Below are 6,316 nucleotides of genomic sequence, written 5' to 3'. Positions count from 1 at the left end.
TTTCAGTATAGTTAAGCAATTTGTCTTAAGTATTCCAAGAACTTCATGTTGTTTTATTTAAAATATATGTGTATATTATTTTATAGGTCTTACATGAAATAGCAATTTTTAAATACTAAAATAATCTTACTTAATCATTTATTTTTGTTGTTTTGATAAACTGTTGTGATTCATAGGCCTTAATAACATATTGTGTGGAGTCATGAAAATTAAATGGCAACTTCAAATCTTGTTTTTATTTTTATTTATTTATTTAATTTTAATTGGAGGCTAATTACTTTATAATATTGTGGTGGTTTTTGCCATATATTCACATGAATCAGCCATGGGTGTACATGTGTTCCCCATCCTGACCCTCCCACCCACCTCCCTCCCCATCCCACCCTTCAGGGTCATCCCAGTGCACCAAGTCTTGTTTTTAAATGGAAGTAATTTTTAAAAGTCACAGTAGTAACTCATGGTAACATAGTTCACATTGGATTTTTTTAGCCTTAATATTGAACACAGATTGTGTGTTTAAGAAATTTCTTATTTGAAAATTTCATAGTATTGGTGTCAGTTGAAATCAGCTTGAAAGAAGTTACTGAAAAAATGCCAGTACACTTAATGACAGGACAATTTAAGATGTTAAAGATATCACTTTCTCAACTCTACTGAAATTGGGAAGGCGGTGGCACCCCACTCTAGTACTCTTGTCTGGAAAATCCCATGGACGGAGGAGCCTGGGAGGCTGCAGTCCATGGATTCGCAAAGAGTCGGACACGACTGAGTGACTTCACTTTCACTTTTCACTCTCGTGCATTGGAGAGGGAAATGGCAACCCACCCCAGTGTTCTTGCCTGGAGAATCCCAGGGACGGGGGAGCCTGGTGGGCTGCCATCTATGGGGTTGCACAGAGTCGGACAAGTGACTTAGCAGCAGCAGCAGCAGCAGCAGCAGGAAATCCCTAAGTGTCAGAGGCTGGCCTGTGGGTCAAATCCATCAACAGTCTATTTTGGTAAGTAAAGTTGTATTGGATATACCCATTCATTCATGCATTGTATATGGCTGTTTTCACATTGTGTCAGCCTTAGATAGTTGAAACAGAGACTACAGGATTTACAAAGCATGAAGTTTACTATCTGACCCCTTACAGAGAGTGTTTACTGACTCCTGCTTTATACAATAGCGACAGTCTTGTTTACAGTTTCCTCCCATTACTTTCACACCATTATCAAATGGGTGGGGAAGATCCCCTGGAGAAGGAAATGGCAACCCACTCCAGTACTCTTGCCTGGAGAATCCCATGGACAGAGGAGCCTGGCGGGCTATGGTCCACGGGGTCGCAAAGAGTCGGACACGACTGAGTGACTTCACTTTGTTATCAAATGACTCACTTTCCTCTGAGTACACAAGTCCTTGAAGGCTCTTTTCTCCACCTAAAGTCTTGTTTCTTTTTGCTCATATCTAAAATCTATCTGTTCTTCAAGATATGATTCAATTGAAGTGTTTAGTTCCGAAGTCTTGTCCAACTCTTTGTGACCCTATGGACTGTAACCCACTAGGCTCCTCTGTCCATGGGATTTCCCAGGCAAGAATACTGGAGTGGGTTGCCGTTTTCTTCTCCAGGGGATATTCCCCACCCAGGGATCAAACCCACATCTCCTGCTTGACAAGCAGAATCTTTACCACTGAGCCATCAGGAAAGCCCCATGATTCCATTAACCCTTCCTTTATGAAGCTCCACAATTACAATTTTTAAAAAAGAGTGATATTACCTAGACACATGTCTTTTATACTCCTTTACGTATACTCTAAAATCCCTTGCCTTTCTCTTGGTTGTACTTGCTTGACATATGCTACTGCTGCTGCTGCTAAGTCGCTTCAGTCGTGTCCGACTCTGTGCGACCCCATAGGCGGCAGCCCACCAGGCTCCCCCGTCCCTGGGATTCTCCAGGTAAGAACACTGGGGTGGGTTGCCATTTCCTTCTCCAATGCATGAAAGTGAAAAGTGAAAGTGAACTCCCTCAGTCGTGTCCGACTCTTAGCGACCCCACGGACTGCAGCCCACCAGGCTCCTCCAGCCATGGGATTTTCCAGGCAGGAGTACTGGAGTGGGGTGCCATTGCCTTCTCCATTGACATATGCAACCATGACTAAATCTGTTTCTCTACCTACCCCAAGCCTAGCTATTCTTTGTATGTAGTAATGTGGCTGTAGGAAACACAAGCATGCTGACTCATCTTACTTTCTGGCCATTCATGGCCATGAACTTTCATTAGGCTAGTGAAAGTGAAGTCACTCAGTCGTACCCGACTCTTTGTGACCCCATGGATAGTAGCCTGCACCAAGCTCCTCCGTGTATGGGATTTTCAAGGCAAGAGTACTGGAGGGGGTTACCATTTCCTTCTCCAGGGAATCTTCCCAACCCAGGGATCGAACCCGGGTCTCTCACATTGTAGACAGACGCTTTACCATCAGAGCCACCAGGGAAGTCCATTAGGCTAGGCTCTTGTAAAATACTTAACATCTATGCACTGTCCTCTATACCTTGATAGCTCTTTCATGTATTCTCCTACCTTCAACCCATACACCTCCTTCCCAGGCTATCTGTTGATGACTTTAGTCCTAGTTAACAGAAAATCGAAGCAATGTCAAGAAATTTCACCACCACGTCCACCTGCCTCTCAGCCTGAGCATCTAGGCTTCCTTCTACTCAGCCTTCCTTCCCAAGATCATATTGAAAAGGTGACCAGTTTTGGACCTTCTTGTGTATAAAATACTCTTTTGATGTTCTGAGCACTAAGTTTCAACGTGAGGAGGGTGGATTTGCCCTATGACTAACAGGCAGTCCTCAGACACCAGTAGGGTGATGTCCAAGAATTCAACTCAGTTCAGATACTTTTTACCCAAATGAGGAGTCAGATCTGACAGGTTGATGGTTCAGCCATCCAGACTGGCCCCCTCCCAGCCTTCCATCATGAGCTTTCAGTTGCCTGTGGAAAGTCTAAGTTGTTATCTATGCTTCTGACCAACTGGCTATAAATCAGAGGTCCCCAACACCCCCAGTTTATTGGTTTTTAATAAATGAATAACTCAGGATTAGGTAGACGGAAGAGCTGCACAGGACAAGGTGTGAAGCAAGGGCACAGAGCTCCATGCCCTCTCCTAGCACCTCCACATAGCCCCCAAAACCCTGAAGCTCTCCAGACCCGTACTTTTGGTTTTTTTATGTACATTTCATTACATAGACATGACTGATTAAATCGCTGATCCTTGGTGATTGAACTCCATCTCCAGTTCCTCTCTCCTCTCCTGAGGTGGGGGCAGAAAGAGGACTGAAAGTTTCAACCCTCTAATCACATAGTTGCTGCTACTGCTGCTGCTAAGTCACTTCAGTCATGTCCAACTCTGTGCAACCCCCTAGATGGCAGCCCACCAGGCTACCCCGTCCCTGGGATTCTCCAAGCAAGGACACTGGAGTGGGTTGCCATTTCCTTCTCCAATGCATGAAAGTGAAAAGTGAGAGTGAAGTTGCTCAGTCGTGTCCAACTCAGAGACCCCATGGACTGCGGCCCACCAGGCTCCTCTGTCCATGGGATTTTGCAGGCAAGAGTGCTGGAGTGGGGTGCCATTGCCTTCTCTGATCACATAGTTGGTTCTCACAGTTGGTTTCTCCCTGAAACCAGCCCACATCCTTGGATGGACTCCAAAAATCACCTGATAATCATAATAAAAGATCTCATCACTCTCAAAGACTCCTTATCACCCTCATCACTGAAAATTCCCAGGGTTTTAGGAGCTGTGGGCCAGAAATGAGAATGAAGACCAAATACATATGATAAATCACGATACCCCAGATATCATCCTCGCTTGCCTATTCGAGAATATCACTCTAACAATCGTTCCCCTCTCTTGTGTGTGTGTTAATCGCTCAGTTGTATCCAAGTCTTTGGGACTCCATGTACTATAGCCTGTCAGGCTCCTCTGTCCATGGGATTCTCTGGGCAAGAATACTGGAGTGGGTAGCCATTCCCTCCTCCAGGGGATCTTCCTGACCCAAGGATTGAACCTCGGTCTCCTGCATTGCAGGCAGATTCTTTACCCTCTGAGCCACCAGGGAAGCCCTGTTTAAGAGTATCCCTCTGACAATTGTTCCCCTCTCTTCCATAATCAGTTTTTACCACAGCATACAAATGTGCTGTTATTTCCCTCACTTTCTACCACCTATTATCACCTTTTGGAGCAATATTCTTCAAAACATTGTCTGCGCTTCAGTTCAGTTCAGTTCAGTCGCTCAGTCGTGTCCGACTCTTTGCGACCCCATGGATTGTCTGCACTAGCAATTTAGAATCCTTTCGCTTTCTCTGCTGCCCATTTCACGTAGGCTTCTGCCTCCATTACTCCCCTCTAAGTGCTCTTTTGTGTCACCCATGACCTTCATGTTGCTAAGCACTCAGTCTGTGTCTTCCTTGACCAGTCAGCACATCTGACATGCTCTTCATTTCCTTTTCCTGAATGTACTTTTCTCGCTTGACTTCTAGAATATCACCCTTCTTAAAGTTGCAGCCTTGTCCTTCTTACCTGTTTCCTTTTTCCTGTATCATTTAGCCACTCTTTAATGAAATATATAATCCATTTACTTATGTATACTATATATAGTCCATCTTTCTTCCTGAAACCAAGGTGCTTCTGTGTTCACTGATTTGCTTTGTGAACAGGTATGCCTCAGTCATACCAAAACGTCCAGCAAGTAGTAAGTACTCAATAAATGCATACTAAATGGTTAAGGACAGCCATGTAATCTTACATTTTTGTATTCCACATAAGCATTCAACCTTGGTCTGCCCTCGGTTTTAGTTTTTTTTGAGTGACTAGCTGAATATGTGTGGAGAAGGAAATGGCAACCCACTCCAGTGTTCTTGCCTGGAGAATCCCAGGGATGAGGAGCCTGGTGGCCTGCCATCTATGGGGTCACACAGAGTCGGACACAACTGAAGCGACTTAGCAGCAGCAGCAGCAGCTGAATATGTGTACCAAATAAACCAATACTTATAGCCCTTCTTTTCTTGCAGAGTCTATTTAAGTTTATTTTAAATGTGTGACTAGGCAGGTAAATAATTAAACAGAATAAAGCAAAAGAAAACAGCAGTATGCTCGATTGTTTGTCCTTACTGGGAAAAACTACTATTGGCATAGAATAGGGGCTTCCCAGGTGGTGCTGGTGGTAGAGAAACCACTTGCCAATGCAGGAGACTTAAGAAACGTGGGTTCAGTCCTTGGGTTGAGAAGACCCCCTGGAGGGAGGGGCAATCCACTCTAGTATTCTTGCCTGGAGAATCCCATGGACAGAGAGCCTGGCAAGCTATAGCCCGTAGGGTCACTAAGAGTCGGACACAACTGAAGCACCTTAGCGTGCAGAATATTTACAGTTGTTTTCACAAGTCACTCCAGAATTAAAGCTACTGGAGCCACCCTGTTGTGTGGGTTGTACTTTTCACGATGTCTAACTCTTAGGCAGTGAAATAGATAGTATTGCTGCCATAAGTTCAGGGAGTGCCCTGCAGTAAGACCCTGTCACAGGAATCAAAAAAAATCAGCTTAAACTCTGATACCTCTTTGAGAGTAGGGCTTGGATTTAGTCTGTTTTATTCCTGGATCTAGGTATGCAGGTGAATGAAGGACACGTCAAAGATGCTGATTGCTAGGGCCTTTCATGACCATATGCCAACTGTGTGCCAGGATTAAACCCTGCTTCCACAGTTCTCCGCAAATATGACATTATAAGGAAGTGGACAATTTATTTCATCACTACACTTCTATTCTCGGAAAGTAATTAACCTGGTTTCAGCCACTTTTGTCTAACAGGTACTTTGTGGGGGTCAAATGAGATGATGTTTGTGAAAGGACTTGAGTTTTGTTTCACGTCACAACAGTTTGAAACACATTTGTTTGTTTGTTTTTTTATTGAAGTACAGTTAATTTATAACATCTTGCTAATTTCTGCTGTATAGCAGAGTGATTCAGTTACACACACACACACATGTATATAAATAAGCACATATGTTCTTTTTTATATTCTTTTCCATTATGGTTTACCTGAAGATATTGCATATAGTTCCCTGTGCTATACAGTAGGACTTTGGGATGTTTGCACATTCTGTGTATACTATTTTGCATCTATTAATTCCAAACTCCCAGTCCATCCCTCTCCCACCTTCCTCCCCCTTGGCAACCACAAATGAAAGACCTGTTTGTAAACTGTCAGAGAGCAATGGCTTTTTATGATTCACATGGGATGGATCAGCTGCTTTTTACAGTAAGGACCTCCCCTTCT

This window comes from Capricornis sumatraensis, chromosome 17, assembly GCF_032405125.1.
Source record: "Capricornis sumatraensis isolate serow.1 chromosome 17, serow.2, whole genome shotgun sequence".
Taxonomy (NCBI): Eukaryota; Metazoa; Chordata; class Mammalia; order Artiodactyla; family Bovidae; genus Capricornis; species Capricornis sumatraensis.
Note: the sequence above shows the minus strand (reverse complement) of the source record.